Source organism: Schistocerca gregaria, chromosome 2 (assembly GCF_023897955.1).
Source record: "Schistocerca gregaria isolate iqSchGreg1 chromosome 2, iqSchGreg1.2, whole genome shotgun sequence".
Classification (NCBI taxonomy): domain Eukaryota; kingdom Metazoa; phylum Arthropoda; class Insecta; order Orthoptera; family Acrididae; genus Schistocerca; species Schistocerca gregaria.
Genome location: NC_064921.1, coordinates 935969244 through 935993470, shown reverse-complemented (window position 1 = coordinate 935993470; position 24227 = coordinate 935969244). Strand labels below are relative to the sequence as shown.

The window sequence follows — 24227 nt, the reverse complement described above, 5'->3', positions numbered from 1 at the left end:
TTTAACGTAGGAGTGTAATATATTGATTATTCCTTGCTACTGTAGTGTTATCTTGAAGCTGTGAGAAAAGAGGACAGGCGCTCCAAGACGCGGTAGCGGAGGCGATGCTGGGGGAGACGAAAATAGGCATGAAGTAAACCGTAAGGCATGAAGTAAACCGTAAGGGGAGAGCCTTGCGAAAATGCAGACGCCCCCCAGACGCGGTCCCAGGGCGCTAGTTACTCTTCAAGGAATTAACATATAACTTCATATGTCGTCTAGACGCTGTGGTAGGTTGCCACCGTAGAACTTCGTAACCAACAGGCACGTATTAGCGATAAAGCCAGCTTCACACCAGCAACGTCAGTAGGCTCACAAAGGTTAGAAAGAGAGCGAAAACAACAAAAACTGTTGACCTAGCAGTCCCTAGTCCGGAGAGCCCGAGGGGCGGGGCTAAATGACGTATAACAATAATGTTGCAAGCCTTATTTGCAGAGCAGTTACGTTTAGCTTTCAGCTGAACGATATTGATACCAAATATGGTCTTAGTTAGTGCAGCTGCATTTACATCCCCGCCGCAGGAGCAGTAGAGGGGACCTAATTAAACCGTGATTGGCAGGCGCCTGCAAGAGACCTGCGGGATTGGCTGGGTTAAGTGGGAAAAACAGTGCCCCCACGCGACTCTTTAAAACCCCTGGATTCCGCATTTTGGCAGAGTTCTCAGTCAGACAATCTGGGCTCCAAATCCGCTTCCGTCGACTCCAGCCTCAGACCAGCTCCGCGTATGTCCGCTCTCTCACTTGGAGTGCATCAGTAAACAGTGTCACATTCAGTATGTTTTATTTTGCAACTAAGTTGTTGTCTTAAGATGCTGCTAGTGTTTGCTACTGTGGATAGCACTCCTTGGACCTCTGCACTGGCTTCTTTTGTAACAGTGTTATTCATGCTTCTTTCAACCCTAGAACTAGCCTCTAGTGTATTAGTTAGTCCTGTCCGGAATAAACAACTATTTCAAAACCCTGTTGGTCCAAGAGTCTCCATAACGAGTTCCCTGCCAAGTCTCACCAACTGCATTTCTAGTAAATTCCTGCACCAGTGTTGGCTCAAATAGAAGAAAAAAGTCAAATGCCTTCACAGTGGATTGTCCTCCTGCCTTCTGCTCTGTACCGCTCGGGAGCGCAGACTGACCAGCAACCCCTTTTCTCCCTCTCCCACCTATGTCAGCACACTACAGGAGACGAAGCACGTGTTGTTCATGTCGACTCCTCAGGACAGTGAGAGGTGACGGCTGGTTAAAACGAAGACAGAAAATTCTGTGGTCCGATCGATAATCTATCCCGTGGCATCTCTGTTTCCAGACACGCACTTCAACGTGTCACTCGTTGTTTTCTTCTTCTTTTGTTTTCTCCTCGGCATTTGGTCTTGGCGACCGTCACATGAAACCCCTTCAAGCTGATCACTGAACACTTCACTCAGTTTTCTTATTACAACCAGCCCTCCAAGAAAATGCGCTGAACTACCGTGCCAGCAAAAAAAAAAATCCAAAAACTGAAGAGACATCGAACCTTAGTTCTTTGGATTAGTATTCTGGCACTTTACCACTGTTTCTGCTGTTTTTTTCTTTTTTTTTACAAAGTGGAATCACTCTTTTTTTAATATGAGATGGAAATGTAAACTTTATTTACAAACAAGCAATACACCAAATCGGCAGATTACATCAGCAATGTGGAAAACTGATCGTTGGTTTTAAGCAGGCGGAAGGTACGGATGATGGGATTTAAGTACATGTAGGTCGCCACTGGCTCGATGGTAGGGGTGAGGGGGTGGAGTGAGAAGGGGTCGATCACACGAGGTCTGGCCACGGCGCGCCCAACACCAGCAGCTAACCAAATGACGATAAGGAAGGACTGTCTAGGAGGGAGATACTTAACTATAACCACGAAATTTCGTCATGTGACACAGCAGTGGTAGGTGGGGATATGGGAAGGAAAACATGGAGAGTGCAGAATGATCCGCTGAGCCCGCCAGGGGCTTGAAGTAATAGTGCACCTCGACAGAAGTCGAGCCAACCGTGCGAGGCACAGCCAACCACCAAGTGGGGGGATCTCGCGAAACCTCACAGAGGTAACTGGCGAAACAGGGGATGTAGTAGCTTGGACATCGTTCGACCACTGCATGATCGTTCTGTAGGGGGGTCAAAACACTGAGCTGCGATTTATTCTCGACTCCATAAAGGCAGGCGACTGTCCATCCTTTGACCTAGACTATCGCATAGGTCTTGGTTGCAGGAAAACACACGTCCTCTGGGCGAATGAAAGCCTATGTTTCGACCATGGATGGAGGAGCGCAAAAGAAACTGGTGAACATTTACGGCTTCAGTGTCCAGGTCAGACGAGGGGCGTCATCATCCACAGAGTGACAGCTGGAGCATAAAAGAGTGGCCATTAAACCAATGGCATGCAAATGATGCTTTGTAGCGAATTTTTCACAGGCGACGTGATAACATGTAGCTCGGGCTAATGTAGGTAGGGACGGCTGATGAAGATTGCGCCACATTGCCATCCACTTTGTTACTAGATACTTGATCTCAACGTTGTTTCAAGGTATGTTGTGCAGTAACTGAACGTAGAAACCCATTGGACACGAGTTGAGGGCCGGGGGGGGGGGGGGGGGGGGGCATGTACATGGGAGGCAAGTGCAGACATAGCTAAGGTCCATGAGAAAGACAGGCAGATGCGCAAATACAGGTGCAATATGTCCTGCTGAGACCGGTGGGGGAATGGACGCCGGTGTGATAAGGTCCAAGAGTTATCGTGTGGATGAGTGCCCTGTGCCTGACCACTGTTTGTTCATGGTACTGATATACAATGCTGCCACACGATACCAGACTTTGGTTAGTCCACGTCATGCGACATTCCGGGGGAACGTCTATCAAGTCTGACTTTAAAAATATTATCATCAATCGGAAAGTAGCCCAATGTGCCTGCAGGATGCGACCAATCGCCGGCGACATCGTGAGGGCCTGTGCTATGTGCCCCACCTTAGAAACTACATGCACAATTAAACATTCCACACGTTGCAAAGCATCAAGGTAATGGAGACAATGTTGCTGAATGGCTACATGGGTGACTTGGAGGGCGCGCTGGAAGTTGACCACTGTGATGTGAGGGTTGCTGAATGTAGAGATGATGCCAAGGTATCGGAAGATCAGGACGCAAGGTAGAGGCACCAATTTTTGCCGAGTGAGTCACCAACCAATTGGCTTTACCGTAGATTTACCAACAAAGCACTGCCTGCCACATCCCCATACATGGAGATCAGATCAAGTACTAGTGAGGTCTCTTCCCGTGACTGTACCAGCAGCAGATCGTCTGCATAGGGAAGACAGCAATCCGTGTATTGCTGCAGGATCGATCCAGACAAGTGCGTCACGAGATTTCAGCAAATGTCTCCAATGCGAAAGGGCAGAAGTAAAGAATGGCAGATCAGTACTGGTCCGGCGATACGTCCATTAACCTGGGCAAAGGATTGCGAGTTGGCGTAAAGATTTCATAGTGTGTAGTGACGGAGGCCGGGACACCATCGGCTCCATGACAGGCAAGAGGTAACCATCTCACACCTGATCAAAAGCACTGTATGCTAACAATACTGCAAAAACACTGCACGTAGCTGCTACAGCAACCACATCTAGACATTCACCATAGGCCGTCTGGGCATTGCCATGTCCACCGGGCGTCGGTATCGTTTGTTCTGTGATTGTTAGAATGATCCGAAGCATCGTGTCGCCAAAATACGTGCAAATATCTTGTAGACGGCACTGAGTAAGGTAAGGGAGCGTTAATGAGCAACTGTATTCCCTTTCAATGGCTTGTGAAATGGGATGATAATGGCTTCGTCAAATGGCGGTGGAGCCGTGGCGGCTGTTGTCAGCAGTTCGTGGGACGTCGTAAGCAACCTTGGCGCCACTAAATCCTGGAAAGCCGGGTATAATTCCACAAGAAGACCATCTATACCAGGCGACGTGTTTGGAACACCATTCGTTAACGCATTCTTGACGTCATCAAAGGTGAAGTCCTCCATCAGGGTTTCCGCCTCAATGCTGGAGATGGTGCGAGCGTTGTGGGTCAAACTCGACTCCAAGTCATAAACTTCATTTTGCTCGTACTGGTAGATGTGGCGAAACTGATCACAAAGCCAGCCACGGTATCTGCCTGGTTGGTGGGCCCATGCTCCCCATGAGGGACGACGACCTTCGAGAGCAACTATCACCGGCGTTGTTTCCTGTAGGTGACAATGTGGTCCATTGAGGGGTCTTCCTACTACGCCATATCTTGACGGTGGGTCCTCACAACCACTCCCTGCAATCAGCGACGGGCCAGGGCCTTTATATCACTCTTGATCCTGTTGCAGTCCCTCTGGACAGCTGGACAGGGTTGTTGCAAATCAAGGTCACGAAGCACAGCAAGTAGAAGTCTGTTGTATGACGGTTCTTTCCGGACGCTTCCGTGCCAAGCTGCATTAAGGCTAGCTGTATCGCAGGCTAGGCACACACTAGCCACCAAGCCATCGTCGTGGTATATGCCGGACATCGGCGTTCACATGCTGTCCAAACCTACACCACATGCCGCCGGCAATGAGGACTGGTAAGGTGTGTGGTGTTTTAATTTCCAACACGCACAACGGCGCCCCACAGCCTGACGTGGGAGGAGGATGGTGTGACGTATGCACAGTGGTTCGAGACCACCGAGGGCCAGCGTTCTGAATTTTGGATAGCATCGACGAGTCCCTGGGAGTCGTAAATCCTGCCCTGGCGAATTGCAGAGTGTCCCATCTGATGTATATCACCATGACGAATCTCCCATGTGTCGCAGAGGGAAAAGTCGCTGACAAAGCATAGTTCGTGGGTAGGGCTGAAGTGTGGTTGTTGGTTCTTCCGATGCAAACCACAATTGAAGTAGCCGCCAAGTAGACAATGATCATAGCGGCCAAGAAATATGGGAGTTATTTCCTCAGACTAATCTCTAGCACTGCACTTCTATGAACAGAGACAGGCAGGGCATACACATTTAGAATGTGGATGCTCATCACGGTAAGTGACATGACTAAATTTTCGGATATAGCCATATCATCTTTATTCAACCATGACGTCACATATTCAGTTCAATCAAGAAGACGAAAACAGTTCTTTAATACAAAATTTAATCAAAAGCCAACGGGACATGTTTGGGAATTACGAGATTAGCAAAGAGTGGAGGACAATAAAAGTCATTCCTGTTCTAACATAGACAACCAAGCAAAAAGCTAACCAAAAGTCCATTACACCAACATTATGTACGCTTTGATTGTCCTATTTAGGTAAAATAAACTCCACGATACAAAAGAACGAATAAATTTACAGAAGCTGATATTAAAAACATCAGTTGACACATACAGGGTGATTCAGTAACTCAGAAAATCTCTGAAGGCCACGAGCAAGAGTTTCGTTCTCTCTCCCTCGATACACGCAAACTATTAGGAAACTACAGGAAAAATTAACAGGTTTTTTTTTTTGTAGGAAATTTAATGTACGTAAATTTTGTACTGGGATATGTTTTCGTTAGAAGCAATGGTTTTTCACTTATTCAAGATAAACGTACAAAATTGACCTTCAAAAGCGTTTTACGTAAATAGCTCAAAAACTGTGGCTTACAGCGAAAACTTATCCCAGTTTATAATTTAAGAACATTAAATATAATAAAAAAATGTTATGTTAATTTTTCTGTAGGACTCATAGTTTGCTTGTAGCGAGTGAGAGAATATGAAAATCTCGCATATTTCTGCAGGCGTTGCGGGTTGCATGAAACCCATAGGTACGAGCAGCAAAATGATCCCGTGTATCTAGAACGAAATACAGAATAACCATCAAATATATGCAAACGCTATTAACTACCAAACCAAAGAAAACGACCTACAACTTCATACATAGTTTCATTAACAAAAATTTATGTTCACAAGTGAAACACAATACTCTACACCATATAAATACATGCGACATACTTTCCTGAAAAAGACTAACAAAAACTTCAAAACATACTTACCGACCAAAATATGAAGTAGCACAAACAAAAATCTAAACTAGTGCCATTCATTAACAAACAAAATATGAAGTAGCACAAACAGAAATCTAAACTAGTGCCATTCATTAACAAACAAAACACTAAAGAATAATAAATACATCGACTCCACCAATTTCTCTCAAAACCTCAAATTTCCTAAAGCACAAGCCGCCATTCAAAAACCACCCAAGCACCATGTAAAGCCTGTCCCCAGCACAAAACACAAATAAAAATAAAATTAACTCACACAGTATCATAAAATACTTCGAAATATACACGGCAAAAAGAAAATGAAAAACAGGAACAAAAATACAAAGCTCTACTAATCAAATTAAAAAAAAAGTGTGTGAAATCTTATGGGACTTAACTTCTAAGGTCATCAGTCCCTAAGCTTACACGCTACTTAAACTAAATTATCCTAAGAACAAAGACACAAACACCCATGCCCGAGGGAGGACTCGAACCTCCGCCGGGACCAGCCGCACAATCAGACCGCTCGGCTAATCCCGCACGGCAATAATCAAATACCTCAAAACAATGCACTCACCCTCATCTACTGGAATTAACAAGTTTCGAAACATTGGAATTCGACACTAGAGAGCGCCACCATTCAACTACCTATCACCTTCTTGAAACAAGCTGTACTTTAAGTACCCCGGAAAAGCAAGGAATATAACACAACACTGTTAGGTCTCAAGCCACGGTGGAGGCCAGGTATCGTATGCTTCAGGCGCCAGCGGCACCAAGAGACCTAGTTCCACCACCGGATGACATTTTTAGTATCGTTCGCTGAGGAGGAGCTATGGTGTAAAGATTCCCAGAAAAGAAAAACGTTATAGTTTGAAGGTGTGTTGTGAAATGAATGACCCAGGTCAATCACTGCCTCTTAATCGCACCAGGGGAGCGATGTTGTAAAGCAAGTGTTTTGTGTACTCCAGCACGCGGGCTTTTCGCCGCCCAGGGACAGGGCAGGTCGCGGTGCTGTTGAGAGGGCGGGCCCAATCCCACGGCCCCGGCGCAGGGATCCCGGGCCACCCCCTGGGGACGGCGCGCCTCTGGTGGTCTCTCTGCCACGGCCACGCCGCTGGCTGATTTGTTGCAGGGTCAGCTGGTCGCCGCTTTGAGCGCACCAATTCGACACACTGTCCGCAGTCTGTTCCCACGCATTGCCTCGGAGGAGGTCGTTAGCCGGCCGCTATAACCGAGCGGTTCTAGGCGCTTCAGTCCGGAACCGGGCGTCTGCTACGGAGGTAGGTTCGGGCATGGATATGTGTGATGTCCTTAGGTTATAGTCTGTCGGTAAACTGAAGAGCGAGCGAGCGAGTCCCCACTCTGCCAACCCAGCTACATCACAAGCCGCTTCTGCAGGCTGTTTCACAACGTAGTGACGGCCCTGCCACGGCGCGCGCTTTAAATCTGTGGCGACGCCGTGTACAGCTACGTCCCAGTTGCGTTTATTTTTAGACAAATGCATTAACACACTAAGGAATACAAAAGACGATAGCTTCTTCCGAAACACAACATTGTAGAGTAAATAATATTAACATAAGAACGGAAGTCAGGACTGAAACATAGAACCGAATGCCTGTTCAAAATGGTTCAAATGGTTCTGAGCACTATGGGACTTAACATCTGTGGTCATCAGTCCCCTAGAACTTAGAACTACTTAAACGTAACTAACCTAAGGACATTACACACATACATGCCCGAGGCAGGATTCGAAACTGCGACCGTAGCGGTCACGGGGTTCCAGACTGAAGCGCCTAGAACCGCACGGCCACACCGACCGACTGAATCCCTGTTCATGTGAATGTATGTTCGTCTGTTGCTATTCGTAAAACGAACCCCATATAATGCAAGCAGTTGTAAAATTTGAGGCTTTTCTTACTTTGTGTTTCTACTAAAAGGTACAAGTTTTCTTTGAAGCACTGCATTGAAACTTAACAATTCTTCCAACACGAAGATTGTTTAAAAACTGGCAGAAAATTATTATTTTGTTTTTCGTATTAAACCCATTTGCCCAACTTTTTGCCACTGTCTTCGTAAACATGTCTGAAAAATATGTGTACAATGTGATGCATATTGGGTAATTACTCTTTTGTCGGCTGTCAAAAAGGTTACATGTGTTTTGGTAGCATCAACGTTTATTTGTTCTCTAAAAAAAAAAAAAACAGATTAGAGAATCTCTATTAAATTTTTTTATAAGAATGGAATAAAGTGTATGATAATTTTAGAAATGTTAAATATTACCTTTGGTGAGTTTGTTATGAGTAAACCAAGAGCATACAAGTGGTATAAACATTTCAAAGTAGGCCTTAAAGGACAGCGATTTTACAAGCGTGGATGAGATTAAAAATGCACGGTTAAGAGACCTATAAACTACCCCGAGGAAACAGTTCCTAAAATGTTTCGGGAATTGAAAAAAGCTCTGACATAAGTATGTAGTATATAATGGGGAATATTTTGAAGAGGACAACATTGCTGTAGATTTTCAAACTAAGTTCTTACCACAGAAAATAAAAATTAATGTGTGAACGTACCTCGTATGTCAAACCTCTTACTTAGATGTCCACAATCGGTCTACATGTTTCGAAGGAAATTTCAGCAGTGTTTAGAGCAGCTAATGCGCACATGTTTTAAGCAACATGTCTTAGAATCAGGTGCGTAATAATCGAGATAGAGATTTAGTGACAGAATACATTCAAATGCTGCTGTTCCACAAGCATCAAAGATTTTACGTGATTGTGAAACTGTGTATAACGATGGGGTTCCTCCCAGAATTATTAGTTTTCTTTCGTGACGATTCCAGTAAATGACGCAGCTTATTATCGCATTCCTTCCTTATGCGTCCTATTGTGGCAGGGCTGACCCTTCGATAAAATTGCAGCCTTTTGATTTGGACTGGTAATATTAGCCAATAGTTCTTTTTGTGTCGCCTCTTTACTACACGTTGTAATAACATTAAGAGACGATCGAACGCTCGTTACTCCGCAAATACCTCCTCTTCTTCGTATTCTGCACGTTTTTATCCATCACTTCTGGGTACCGAAGTATACAAAGTTAACTGACTGACACTGGCAGCAGGCCGATCTACGCCGCGAGACAGGTAAGGGGAAACTCATTTTGGATGCCCCTGGGCTCTTCCGGGAAAAGCCACTTCCCCCACCAAAAGCGCTGCTCGCTCTTGAGTTTACAGACAGACTATAGTTAGGTTTAAGTAGTTCTAAGTCTATGGGAGTAATGACCTCAGATGTTAAGTTCCATAGTGCTTAAAGCCATTTGAACTATTTGAAGCCGCTCGCTTATTGCGACACAGTTTTTGCCTTTTAACATGGCCACAGTTCTCATTTGGCTTGCTGTTTGTCTCTTGTCACGTCTGACAATTGCTTCTGTTTTTCATGTGGTTCTTAGCTCTTAATGCTAAATATGTTGTAACATGATTGTTTAATAATACGTCCATTAAATATGTAGGTGTAACGTTGCAAAGTCGCATGGGATGGAATGAGCACATAAGGTCGGTTATACGGAGGGTTCACTGTTGCTTAGAGAACAAAATACGAGTCTGTCGAATATCGGAATACATTTCTGACTCGATTCAGGACTTTCAAGGAAATAGAACTCAGTCCGCTATTTTTAACTCAATAATATAGATAATGTGAAGATATTTTAAGGAGTACCTCACGGAAATGATGTAGTGCCATCACTCTTCTTTGTACAAAAATCACAGCACCAAGGAGGAATAAAAAGTTGGTAAACCAGTGTCAGTTGCATAAGAATGGCCCTAATAACGTCACTATGAGGATGCAAATCAAACTTAACTCCATCCGAACAGGCCTTGATGGAGCAACGGTACCGACTGACCGCCATGTCACCCTCAACCCACAGGCCATGTGGTCGGCATACCACTCTCCCGGCAATTGTCAGTTTTCGTGACCGGAGCTGCTACTTTTCAATCAAGTAGCTCCTCAACTGTCCTCACAAGGGTTGAGTGCACCCCACTTGCCAACAGCGCTCAGTAGACCGCTCGGTCACGCATTCAAGCGCCAGCCAATCCTGACAGCGCGTAACTTCGGTGGTGTGACGGCAACCGGTGCCACCACCGCGGCAAGGCCTTGAGGAGGCAAATCAGGTTTGCTTTATGTACACGCTGTGGCGGTCGCGAGCGTTAGTTACCTGTGACATTTGGGGTGGTAAGCTGATGTTAGTCAAGAATGCCTTCAAGTCGACAAAGACGCCATTATCAACAGCTCACTGTGTTTGCTCGAGGTCTTGTAATAGGGCTTTGAGAAGCTGGGTGTTCCTTCCGCGATAATGCGGAAATACTTGGCTGTAATGCAGCCACTTAACAAGATGCTGGCACCGGTGGTCACGGGAATCTACGGTCGCAAGGAGGCCAGGCTTCCAGACTGCAATGTAGCTCTATTGAAAAGAGAGACCATCGTGTTTGGCGTACGGCACTGACACATCGTACTACATCTGGAGCTGTCACCACACTGACATAACGAACTGTTACAAACTGTTTACTTCAAGGACAGATCCGAGCAATATGCCCAGCAGCGTGCATTCCGATAATCCTAAACCTTGACTGTAGTCAAGCGACATGTCACTGGGTGACAAGATGGCGGTCAGTTGTACACTCCTGGAAATTGAAATAAGAACACGGTGAATTCATTGTCCCAGGAAGGGGAAACTTTATTGACACATTCCTGGGGTCAGATACATCACATGATCACACTGACAGAACCACAGGCACATAGACACAGGCAACAGAGCATGCACAATGTCGGCACTAGTACAGTGTATATCCACCTTTCGCAGCAATGCAGGCTGCTAGTCTCCCATGGAGACGATCGTAGAGATGCTGGATGTAGTCCTGTGGAACGGCTTGCCATGCCATTTCCACCTGGCGCCTCAGTTGGACCAGCGTTCGTGCTGGACGTGCGGACCGCGTGAGACGACGCTTCATCCAGTCCCAAACATGCTCAATGGGGGACAGATCCGGAGATCTTGCTGGCCAGGGTAGTTGACTTACACCTTCTAGAGCACGTTGGGTGGCACGGGATACATGCGGACGTGCATTGTCCTGTTGGAACAGCAAGTTCCCTTGCCGGTCTAGGAATGGTAGAACGATGGGTTCGATGACGGTTTGGATGTACCGTGCACTATTCAGTGTCCCCTCGACGATCACCAGAGGTGTACGGCAAGTGTAGGAGATCGCTCCCCACACCATGATGCCGGGTGTTGGCCCTGTGTGCCTCGGTCGTATGCAGTCCTGATTGTGGCGCTCACCTGCACGGCGCCAAACACGCATACGACCATCATTGGCACCAAGGCAGAAGTGACTCTCATCGCTGAAGACGACACGTCTCCATTCGTCCCTCCATTCACGCCTGTCGCGACACCACTGGAGGCGGGCTGCACGATGTTGGGGCGTGAGCAGAAGAAGGCCTAAGGGTGTGCGGGACCGTAGCCCAGCTTCATGGAGACGGTTGCGAATGGTCCTCGCCGATACCCCAGGAGCAACAGTGTCCCTAATTTGCTGGGAAGTGGCGGTGCGGTCCCCTACGGCACTGCGTAGGATCCTACGGTGTTGGCGTGCATCCGTGCGTCGCTGCCGTCCGGTCCCAGGTCGACGGGCACGTGCACCTTCCGCCGACCACTGACGACAACATCGATGTACTGTGGAGACCTCACGCCCCACGTGTTGAGCAATTCGGCGGTACGTCCACCCGGCCTCCGGCATGCCCACTATACGCCCTCGCTCAAAGTCCCTCAACTGCACATACGGTTCACGTCCACGTTGTCGCGGCATGCTACCAGTGTTAAAGACTGCGATGGAGCTCCGTATGCCACGGAAAACTGGCTGACACTGACAGCGGCGGTGCACAAATGTTGCGCAGCTAGCGCCATTCGACGGCCAACACCGCGGTTCCTGGTGTGTCCGCTGTGCCGTGTCGTGTGATCATTGCTTGTAGAGCCCTCTCGCAGTGTCCGGAGCAAGTATGGTGGGTCTGACACACCGGTGTCAATGTGTTCTTTTTTCCATTTCCAGGAGTGTATTTTCTGATGAAAGTTGGTTCTGAACCAGTACCAGTGATGGCTGTGCGTTGGTTATCAGAAGTCCAGTTGAGGGCTTGTAACAAGCTGTCGTCGTGCTACACACACTGGACATGCACCTGGAGTTACGGTCCTCATGACGCTACGGTCAGTTCCAGTACAGCACTTGTGGCTGCCGCATCGCTGTCGCGAAGTGGGGCCGAGGCAGAGCCTGATAAGTTTTACAGTTTGACGATAGTTAATGGATTTGTAGTTTTAGATTGACGATGTCTACTATGGACAAACGGTAGATATTATTATTTCGAAGAAGGTTGGGTTATCCAGACTGAAATTCTAGGTAAACGGTGCAACTCAGCGTGTTCATTATAAAAATTAGAAAAATCGTAAAATTACCTATAAGTTACCAAAATTGTTCAAATGGCTCTGAGCACTATGGGACTTGACATCTGAGGTCATCAGTTCAGATGGTTCAAATGGCTCTGAGCACTATGGGACTTAACTTCTGAGGTCATCAGTTCCCTAAAACTTAGAACTACTTAAAGCTAACTAACCTAAGGACATCACACACATCCATGCCCGAGGCAGGATTCGAACCTGCGACCTTAGCAGTAGCACGGTTCCGGGTGAAGCGCCTAAAACCGCACGGTCACCGGCTATAAGTAACCGTTTGGAGCGACCTAATTACGAGCATGTGCTGATAGGTAATGTCTCCGAATTTTTTAAGTGAGAACTCTTACAGCTTTTTAAATAAAACAAACGTTATTAACATTCTACATCTTTATTCCTCTTGCCTGCATATCTATTTCTCACCATAGTCAACCTGGTGACGAACACATTTCTCTCGACGAGGGAGTACTCTGTTGATACCGTCAATGTTGGATGTTAGACTTTGTCGACGTAGCCACAAACTTACCTCTGTTTACACCACTTCATCACAATGAAAGTGAGGTCCTGGGGGGTGCTCTTTAAGTTGTGGAAACAGATGATAATGGGACAAGTCGGAAGTGAATGAAAGATTCACGATGACAGTGAAACCGGCGTCGGACAGTTGCATATGTTACAGTGATCGCGCGTCAGCATACTGTTTCTTACGTACTGAATAGTTACGTTACCCACCGCCATGTTCAGTACTACGATTCGGAACCGTCTTACGGCATAGGGCTGCAAATATACAGACTTGAGGAATGATGATGTAGAATGTTAATAACGTTCGTTTTATCTTAAAACCTTTACGAGTTTTCACATAAAAATTATGAGGCGTTACTTTTCAGCACGACTTTGTAGGATAACCAAATAAAACAAACCGCAGGAAAACCAGTTGCCATATTGAGATTCAGTGGAAGAAAATTAAGGAAATGTAACTCATCCATGATTGTAGTGGCTTACAAAATACAAGTATCATCAATTCCTGATTATTGTCAGCCAGTAGTATTAATGGAAGAGACAGGCAAGGTCTAACGAAGAATGACACGATTTGTCAAGTGACAGAATGAAAGTGTTACAGAGATGTTCCAAAAACTCAGGTGGCCGTTCCCACAAGAGAAAAAAATGGTTCAAATGGCTCTGAGCACTATGGGCCTTAACGTCTGATGTCATCAGTCCCCTAGAAATTACAACTTGAAAGGTCTCTGTTGGATTCCTTTCATGTTAATTTCTTAAATCTGTTGTCATTTACGTCATAAATGCCTCCTCTAAATTTACTGTGGTGTTTCTATCTGGGAGGAGACTGAACAGTGAAACGTGTTACTTTTACACATAAACAAGAAAGATCTGTCACACTACTACACTTTAAAACACAGTTTATATGTAATTCATGTCACACAGTCTCATACGGAACCTAGATCCGCTTTCTATTATATATTGTATATGATGAGATACTGTCATCCCCCTTCCCTTCTGTGTGAGAGGATGAATGAGCAAATGTATTTCTAGTTGCATGCTTATGGTAGCAGACAAGCCTGTGTGCTAGAGAACAGTATGACCAACGTCGGAACAGGTAGCTACGCTTTCTGAAAGCAGAGAGGTTTCTATCCTTAGTATGGTCCTGTCCGTCCCTTGTCATGTTGATATAGGAAGCTGCCTCTCTGGTCACTTCCGTTTGTATCTGTTAAGCAGGCTCGGTAGGAGCCCAGGTGAGTCTGTCCGTGGCGAGCGTCTGAAGTGGTAAGATCTCCGGCTAAGCGCGTGTCTGGATTTCTTAAGATCAGCCTAACTGAAAATTTAATCACCTTTATTTCAGGTTTGGATCTAAAATATCTAATGTTATCTTAAATTTCAATGCAGTGTATTTCGAGTGTCAAGTTCAGAATATCTTCCAGTAGTTGCTTTGTCACTACTTTGTGAGTAAAGTGGAACCACGTGTTGATCAGTAACTCTAACTAAATGCGAATGTGCATCAGATTATAATGTCTCGTCTGACAATATTTTTCAATATAGCAACTTTTCATTATGTTCAACCGACGTGGGATGTACTTTGTGAGACCAGTACCACGTGCTTATACAATTGTTTGACCCATCAGGTTAATAGTAAGACGATAGTAACCAGTTAGAGGTTTTTCTTTTGTAAATTGCTTTTCGATCTAATTTATTTTAATTATTAAAATTATTGTTGAGTTACACTCTTTGTGTAAACCAAGTTGACCACGTGAAGCATGTCGTGTAATCATCAAAGTAGACCTCAGCTATTCTTTTCGGGAAGATTTCACAGAGAGTTAGTATGAATTTAGTATACCAGTGTGTGGTAATTACATGACAGACAGGATTGCGCTACGAACGTAACTTCTTTGGGTGAAAATTGAATCGGTTGGTTGTGGTTAATTTCCTGTTGCATATGTTTCAACGTTCTTCGTGTGTTATTTTATGAATGCAGTGTTGTACGCAGTCTCCCAATCTTGGCTCCATATTTGATGTGTTCCGTAAGATTACAAACTCACATTTTCACAATCCTAAATAAGGCACCAGTTTAGTTATGAATCAAGTTTAATATGCTGAAATTTCAATGATCAATGTTAAAATAAATTTCCAAATATAAACTGATTTATTTCTTTTTATTTAAATTCTCTTTTTATATATATATCACCGGTTATCGTATGACTATTAAAAGATTATAATTAAAGTTAACCTGGTTAGGAATTTGGTAAGCTAGACTGGATACCTGGTAAACAGTTGATCAGTAATGCAAGGTTAACTTCCCCAGACAGCTCACAGCTTTTAAACCGCTTTTATTGTCTATCAGCACCGCTTTTAGAACAAATTAAAGCAACAAAATTACAAACTACTTAAACCTAACTAACCTAAGGACATCACACACATACAAGCCCGAGGCACGATTCGAACCTGCGACCGTAGCAGCAGCGCGGTTCCGGACTGCAGCGCCTAGAAATGCCCACAAGAGAGGTATTGAATATCACGGGGAAGGTTACTATTGAAATTGCGAGAGATTACGTACAAAGAAGACTTGAGTAACACGCTGCTCCCTTGCAAATATGTTCGGTGATAACACACCATTCGCGAATGGAACAGAGACGGTGACAGTGATAATGGTGCCAGATGTACCGTCCACCAGACACCTTAAGACGACCTGCGGAGTGTAGTTGCAGATATAGAGGCAAAGGGTCGACCTCCGTTTTATTATGTAAATTTTAGGAAAGTGTAGCCTATCTATAAAGTAGTCCGCATACAGAACAGTTTTGCGATACTTTCTCGGGCACTGCTCCAGTGTTTGGGATCCCCAGCAAGTCAGATCGGATGAAAGGGAGACATCGAAGCAATTCAGAGGCGTGCTGCTACATATGCTACGCGAATATTACGGAAATACTCCAGGAACTCCAGCGACAATCCCTGGAAGGTAGAAGACGTTCTTTTCGTCAAACACTATTGACGTAGTTTAGATAACAGGCATTTATAAAAGTGCACAACGAATCTATTGCGGCCGGCCGTGGTGGCCGAGCGGTTCTAGGCGCTACAGTCTGGAACCGCGCGACCTCTACGCTCGCAGGTTCGAGCCCTGCTTCGAGCATGGACGTGTGTGTTGTCTTTAGGTTAGTTAGGTTTTATTAGTTCTAAGTTCTAGGGGACTGATGACCTTAGAAGTTAAGTCACATAGTGCTCAGAGCCATTTGAACCATTTGAATCTATTGCCAGCACCGCACGCGACATGTAATGACTTCGAAGACAAGACTAGAGAAATCAGCGCTCGGATGGAAGCGTATTATGGTCGGTGCCACTCGCTCCGTTTGCAAGTGGAAAAGGAAAGGGAATTTGTAGCAGTGGTGCAGTGTACCCTTCACCGTATGATGCCTTTCGGAGTACGGACAACGATTTGGATGTACCAATTGCACACTGCTGTGCAAAGCTTAACGACGAAAGTAACTTTCGGATGATGTACCACTGCCAAATAGTACAGCTCTATGAAACTTAGACCATACATAGAAATAACTTCTACATCATCGTACCGAAGGTAACTGGAAGAAATTGGCAATGCGACGAACAGAAATGGTATTTTTATTCAAAGAGGTTTCAAATGGCTCTGAGCACTATGGGACTTAATTTCTGAGGTCATCAGATCCTAGAACTTAGAACTACTTAAACCTAACCAACCCAAGGACATCACACATAACCATGCCCGAGGCAGGATTCGAACCTGCGACCGTAGCGGTCGCGCGGTTCCAGACTGTAGCGCCTACCCAAAGACGACACGACTGTTATTCAGTAACAGTATGTCCTAGTTTCAACATAGGGTTAAACAGCCAACCGGTTGCACGTAAATGGTAAATACATTGACCTAGATTTCTGCGCCTACTACGCGTGTCATCATCTGAAATGTTGCTAAATCGTAAAATTACATTGCTAAAAAGCAGTAGTCAGAATCTGGAACATTTATACTCAAGTCAAGAGCAAAATAAAACGTTGTAGCCTTTGCCACGTGTGCCCAGTTGGCTACAACATCAGACTTCCGACTTGAGCATAGCTGCTCCAGATTCTGACTATTGCTTTTTAGTAATGTAATTTTACCATTTATTAACATTTCATTCTGATGAAGACACTTTACTTGGTGTCGAAAACTAGTTCAACGTAAATACCGTTTATGTGCAACCGGTAGACTGTTAAATCCTATGTTGAAATCAAAGAGAATAATTGTACCGAAGGCACCGATGCTCCCTTGGATATTAGACAAGGTGGGATATGGTGTACTGGGTTTTCTCTTTTGATGCTAGTCAGTTGTCAGGTGAGCATTACAGCTAAGGGCATTTGATTCTAAAGCATTATGACAGGGTGAAAAACACTAAATAAATTACTTTTTCTCTCTTAACAACATGTGGTCGGGGTGGGTTCTTCCTTGGCTCGGGTATGAGGTAGAATGAAACAGCATTTTTACATAAGATAATTTTTATTGCAAGTTTTGTACAACGGTTTCCTTACTGGATTGTCCTGGCTGGAAGCCGTGTCGTTTCCGAAGCCTTGCTGCGTGAGCGACGGCGTCTGATTACGCCTGGCGGTGTATATCTCGTGTCGCTGTTTCGCCCAGTTGACTGAAGACGCGCATCGCGATGTGGCCCGTTTAATTATTGAGAAAGAAGTCGTGAATCTGATGGTGATACCTTGGATGTGACGCCCCAGTGTTTCTCTTCTCTAAGCAGCCGCATGTGTCAGTGTTGTGCGTCGGCCAGCGGAGCGGCGCGGCGGGAGAAGGCCAGTGTCCCGGACTCGAACAACGGACTCCAGCTTGCCAGCCTTGGTCTGTCAGATCTTCATCACCAGCTCACAGGTGACTGCTGATGTGACGCCGTCTCCTTCCCGTCCTCACGAGTCACCCGGGTACGTAAAAATCCGTGTTCAGATACCTTCTAACTTCTGTCTTCCGGCGGCGAGGCTGCTGCTTGCTATTCCATTACAGCGACGGACTTGGTGCTTCTGTGTACGATGTAGTCTCTTCCTGCATGACGGTCTTCAGCACCGACTGAACTGTACTGTAACTGAAAAACTACTACTATCGGGCCCACTGCGTCTCGCGTATTTATTTACTTCAGTTCACTGGAGGTGAACGACTTCACGGTCATTGCCTCTTCTGTCACGTTGAAAAGCTTCTCGAAGAATCTTCTTAACGTCGGTCATTGGCTCTTGGAATGTACGCGAGGGCCTTTGATCATATGCGACAATTGAGAAACACGTGAGCCGGTCGGGCGATGCCCTAACGGCTGAATCGACAGCTTCCGCTTATGTGGGGAAGGCGATGGCTTCTCCTGAACGTGCTGACTTGCAAGCACCGGACGTTGCCACTGCTGCTCTGCCCGCTGTTTGCCAGTGTGTAATTCTTCTAAACTAAACTAAGTTTTTCATTCATTTTCGAATTTCTACTTCACTTCATATTGATTTCACTAATTTATTTACCTATCTTAAGTACCACTCAACAGTGGTTCTACATGGATCTGTCATCAGTACGAACGACAATGGGTGCTCTGCAACGTACTCTCATCTTGCCGACAAGGTTGGTAAGAAGAGCTCGTGGGAAGGTGTTCCATTCCTCCTTCATCAAGGATGACAACTGCTAGATGGTCGTTGCTGCATGTGGAAGTGAAGCAATACGTTTCCCCGATGTGTCCCACAAGTGCTCGATGGAATTTAAGTCGCAGAATATCCTCTCGTTCCAGAGCTCCTCCACCTCCGCTGTTCGATGCGGTCGCCCAATGCCGTCCATAATAATGAAGTCAGCTTCGAAAGGACCCCTGGAACGACACACATGGGGAAGGAGTACAGTGCCACAACAACGCTGAGCAGCGAGTATACCGTGTCCAAAGATTTGGAGGCCAGTACTTCCGTGAACATTGTGCCTTCCCTTATCATAACAGCTGAATCATCAAAATTACCAAAGAATCCACTACAGGACGGCCACAGATTTTCCTAGTACAGTGAATTACAATTGGCAACATTTAATGCACCTTTACACCGTTGTACATAACAGTAGGTCTATGACATTAACTCCAAAGGACCTGAATGTGCTCCTTGTAATTTCTGACGCCGTTCCTCGCCTGTACTGCAGTGTTGTGCGCTCAACTGGAGCAGTAAACACCGCTCCGTCATGTTGCTGTCCACACAGCCACCGTCCATGCTGACCCTTGTCCGTCTGGTATCCTTCCACTAACGTCGTGACACCCTGCAGTCTTGGCTCCTCACAGACCAGGCTTTTTCATGTCTCTCCAGTTCCATATGAGGGAACGTGAACGATGACACCGGGAAGGGAGCGATGCCGTTTGATACATCACAAGTCATACAAATATCAAGGTGTAACAGTTTGTTTGGGTATGAAATGAAGTGACCACATTTGCTCATTAGTAGGAAACTCAGGCGGAGACTCCGGTTCATTGGGAAGACACTGCGAAACTGCAATCAGTCGACAAAGGAGACTTCTTACTGGACACTTGTACAACACATCATATAATACTGCTCAAGTGTATGGAAGCCTTATAAAATAGTACTAATATGGAGTATCTACATCTACATCTATTCTCCGCAAGCCACCCAACGGTGTGTGGCGGAGGGCACTTTACGTGCCACTGTCATTACCTCCCTTTCCTGTTCCAGTCGCGTATGATTCGCGGGAAGAAATACTGTCAGAAAGCCCCCGTACGCGCTCGAATCTCTCTCATTTTACATTCGTGATCTCCTCGGGAGGTATAAGTAGGGGGAAGCAATATATTGGATACCTCATCCAGAAACGCACCCACTCGAAGCCTGTACAGCAAGCAGCAAGCTACACCGCGATGCAGAGCGGCTCTCTTGCAGAGTCTGCCACTTGAGTTTGCTAAACATCTCCGTAACGCTATCACACTTACCAAATAACAGTGTGACGAAACGCGCCGCTCTTCTTTGGATCTTCTCTATCTCCTCCGTCAACCCGACCTGGTACGGATCCCAAATTGATGAGCAATACTCAAGTATAGGTCGAACGAGTGTTTTGTAAGCCACTTCCTTTGTTGATGGACTACATTTTCTAAAGACTCTCCCAATGAATCTCAACCTGGCTCCCGCCTTACCAACAATTAATTTTATATAATCATTCCACTTCAAATCGTTCCGCACGCATACTCCCAGATATTTTACAGAAGTAACTGCTACCAGTGTTTGTTCCGCTATCATATAATCATACGATAGAGAATCCTTCTTTCTATGTATTCGCAATACATTACATTTGTCTATGTTAAGGGTCAGTTGCCACTCCCTGCCCCCAAGTGCCTATCCGCTGCAGATCTTCCTGCATTTCGCTGCAATTTTCTAATAGTGTAACTTCTCTGTATACTACAGCATCATCTGCGAAAAGCCGCATGGAGCTTCCTACACTATCTACTAGGTCATTTATATATATTGTGAAAAGCAATGGTCCCATAACACTCCCCTGTGGCACGCCAGAGATTACTTTAACGTCTGTAGAAGTGTCTTCATTGAGAACAACTAGTGTTTACAGTGTGTGTATGTGTGTGTGTGTGTGTGTGTGTGTGTGTGTGTGTGTGTGTGTGTGTGTATCTTCCCGAAATTGCTCTCCAGACTGAGGTTTTAAATTCCCATCCACAGAACTTTCCCACTGCAATTTTGCCTTGAAAATTACAGCATGGTCTCCTGTCGAAATATCTGCGGTTGTCGACGACGTCATCCTGATCCATTCCCGTATTTGATTAAAAGAGTAATTTTCTTTACGTTTCCAGCTGTCTTCGCAAAGAAAAATATAAATTGGTTCTCAGTGCTGTGCCGCAATGATTCAATTGTTATGTCAGCTACGTATTGGAAATGATGCGTAATGTGTACGGCAACCATTCGCATCTGCTCATATCTGTATTTATTTAAACAATATTTGTAACCATATCACAATGACTCGAGTGAAAAATAATTTACAAAAAAGGAGTGTTAGAAATGTTATCACCATTCATACTTTGTTATTAAAATTTGTTTGGGAAGTATTACTTTCCAGTCATTGTCACTCAAATGACGGGCATGACGTCTACGCATTATACTGGAACGAACTACGCATTTCCACAAGTATACAAAGCAGGATGTTTGATTCATTACAGAGACAACGTAGGCAAATGTACCAACTGAAATGCACGTAGGTTTTCGCCAAATGTTGCCTTTCAATCTGTCACAAGGCTATACTCTGATAATAACATACAAATGGACTAATAGTATCTCAAGCTATCGCTACACTGGCCTAGCCCAATTGCTGTAGCTGTAATACATCTTTAAGAAAATTTCTGGGCGTTTATTTAAAGACATTTCTTTCAGTTCTCAGCGATATGTGAAACCGCAGATCTGTTCAGAAGTAGTTTCTGTAGTCTTAAAAGTATAACAGGGTTCACCCTGTTTATTTCATGGCATATTTCTATATCCTGCAGGTATATTTTAGTGCAACTTAAGTAACTGAAAGGTTCGTATAGTACACAACACCATTCATATCTAAGTATTTTAGTCTAGTGCTATTAAAACCAAATTAATGAAGCTGTTAACATAAATGGGACAAAGGCTCGTCCACTTGATTGAGGTATCATGACTGAGATTTTCCATGGCTTATCGTAAAGAATTTAGGACCTATTAACAGACTGTGGTCCACTTTCCTTGGCCACAGTTCACGTCTCGTATTTTATGTAAATAACTGATTACTTACAATTCTTCTCGTTTTTGGTTGTCATCTGCGTTTCATCTCATCTGGTTACACCTGGAGGTCAAACTATAGCTTCATTTACGAAAAAACATAAGTATGTTTCCATTTTCCGAACTTTTTCCTTTCAGATTTTCACATTGTTTGCTTATGTTGTTGAGGGGGTCTGTTAGTGTTCTGTCATTAGTTGTAGATAGATGATCGAAAAAACGAGGCGTGAACTGTTTTATAATCTACAAAGAACACTCACAAAATAAAACTATACCATTCTATGTCCCACTGAAGATGTCATATAGTAAAAAAGGCGAACGCATCTGCGAGAAATAATATAAAGTGCGGTAAGAAAAGGCGGTTTTTATTTACAAAACGAATATATAGTAGTGCAACTACCACAAGACATGCATTCTGAAAGAACAAATTCGACAAGTAATTTATGAAGAAAAGAATTTCATGTTTAACAAAAATGCAAGTTAGGGACTTCGCTTATGAAGTCTGCTCATGAAGGAAAAATGGTACTGAACAGGCAGCTAATTCGTTGCCCTTCAGTTCTGTTATAGTGGTCTTCTTCTACGCTTTCTGTTAAGCTAACGGCATATTTCTAGCGTTGAAACTTATCGAATCGAACAGTTTTAAGCGCATCGTTTTTGTAGTGACAAGTAACTCTTGACTTTTCCCTCTATTTCAGTGGACGGGAACTCGCTCAGCGCACACACGTACGCTCAATAATCAGACCGACCGTATTTCGTTGCCTCCTTCGGGAAGTCCACTGAGAAGGATCATTATGGCGGCACAAGCATAAGTAGTTGGAGATGTTCTGATAGGTACTAGAATAAGATGCCTCTATGAAAACTAAAAATGTGGAAACATCGTTTGAGTTTCCAAAAGCTTAACTTTCATTGGCTACATAATTCGGTTAAACCGCATATTGACAATAGCTTTCAATATTTACACATTTTAAACAAACGTATATTACTCTAATTCTATAAAACATAAATTAAAATAGAAATAATTATTTGAGATTATATAGGTCGAATACAAAAACACAATTTCACAGTATAAAACTTACTTTTAGAATAAGCCTCAGTTTCTGCGTGATCGTGTTCTGCGTCCCTGCAACAAAGAAAACGATGTCCATCACATAAAGTTTGAGGTATGGTAATTTTAAGGAAAGCGAACGAGTAATAATAATCGCTATAAGAAAAATGCTTATAGGCTTACAGCTCAAATCGCAAAGCTAAGATTACAGTTATTGACTATATAAAACTGACTGTGGGAGAAAGTCTTCTCAGAGTGAAAACTAGCAAAAAATTACTTAACTGCTGGTGCAGACGAGCTAGGAGTGCATAACATGAGGGCTAGATACCCGCCAGCAGATACGATCAGCGAGTAGCAAACTAACAACTGGCGGTCCTTTTGGAACATAATGACATATTCCCAAATGACATCATTTGAATATTCTAGAAAAGCTTAAGATTTTTACTGATTTAAGTATATAATCCCAGCCTGTGTTAACAACTACATCCATTCTTCGGTCAGACGGTTTTTAAAGCAAAAATGGTTATAAAAATTACGTACAACAAACTAACACCGTTCCAAAGGTACCGACCGGCCGTCGTATCTTCCTCAGCCCTTTAGCGTCACCGGATGCGGATAGGCAAGGGCTTGTGGTCAGCACATCGCCCTCCTTGCCAGTTCGATAAAAATTAGATGCTTTTCATAAATTATGATAAACATAACTAGCAACGTCTTTATAGGCAAATAACGGATTGCACTGCGGCCTATGAAACGCGATAAAGAAGAACGGCTTGTATAAATTTTTTCATTAGCTGGCAGTGATGGTGATTGGCAACGAGTGCCAAGAAACAGGACTGAATATGAAATGGCATATTATTGATTTTAGAAAGGATGAGTGCTGTCGGGGTAGATGTGGTGATGTGGAACATATGATGTGCGCTTTAAACGGGATAGTGTTTTGGGAGATAACAGGAGTAGAGTATTTGCAAAGAGCATCCTAAATCAAGGTGTGGTAAGAAGATGTTGTCATCCTGACTTCAAAAGTATGTAGGAGTCCTGCTCAATCTGGAGGGGTGATAAGAAATCTGGATATAGTTCAAGCTAACGAAATGGAAGGTGAATAAAATTTTTGTGGGGTATGTGGAGGAGAAAGCTTGGGCATGTGCTGGTACAGTCTCGACAGAGTTCAGGGATTGGAAATCATAACGAAATATTAGTATTATTCTATTCTTAGGATTCCTTGCCTCAATCTGTAAGAACCATTTTTCTCATGAACGAGTAGACGTATCAAGTTCAAATTTATCTCAAATAATAAGATATATGGTCCCTTGGATATGAAAAAAATTTTAAGCTTCTAAGTCACTTCAGTCAAAAGATACAGACATTTATGTAACATAATCTGATACTCGAAAACTCATTCCTCAGAACATACAGGG

The 24227-nt window shown here is 44.3% G+C and overlaps 1 long non-coding RNA gene across 1 annotated transcript in view; it reads right to left on the bottom strand.

The window, feature by feature from the left end:
- The window catches only part of LOC126335380 (uncharacterized), a 561036-nt gene extending 538151 nt beyond the window's left edge, over positions 1 to 22885 (bottom strand). The window contains exon 1 of the long non-coding RNA XR_007564864.1: positions 22844 to 22885. This is a non-coding gene — a long non-coding RNA (uncharacterized LOC126335380). The remainder of the gene's footprint in view (positions 1 to 22843) is intronic.
- Positions 22886 to 24227: the final 1342 nt, after the last annotated feature.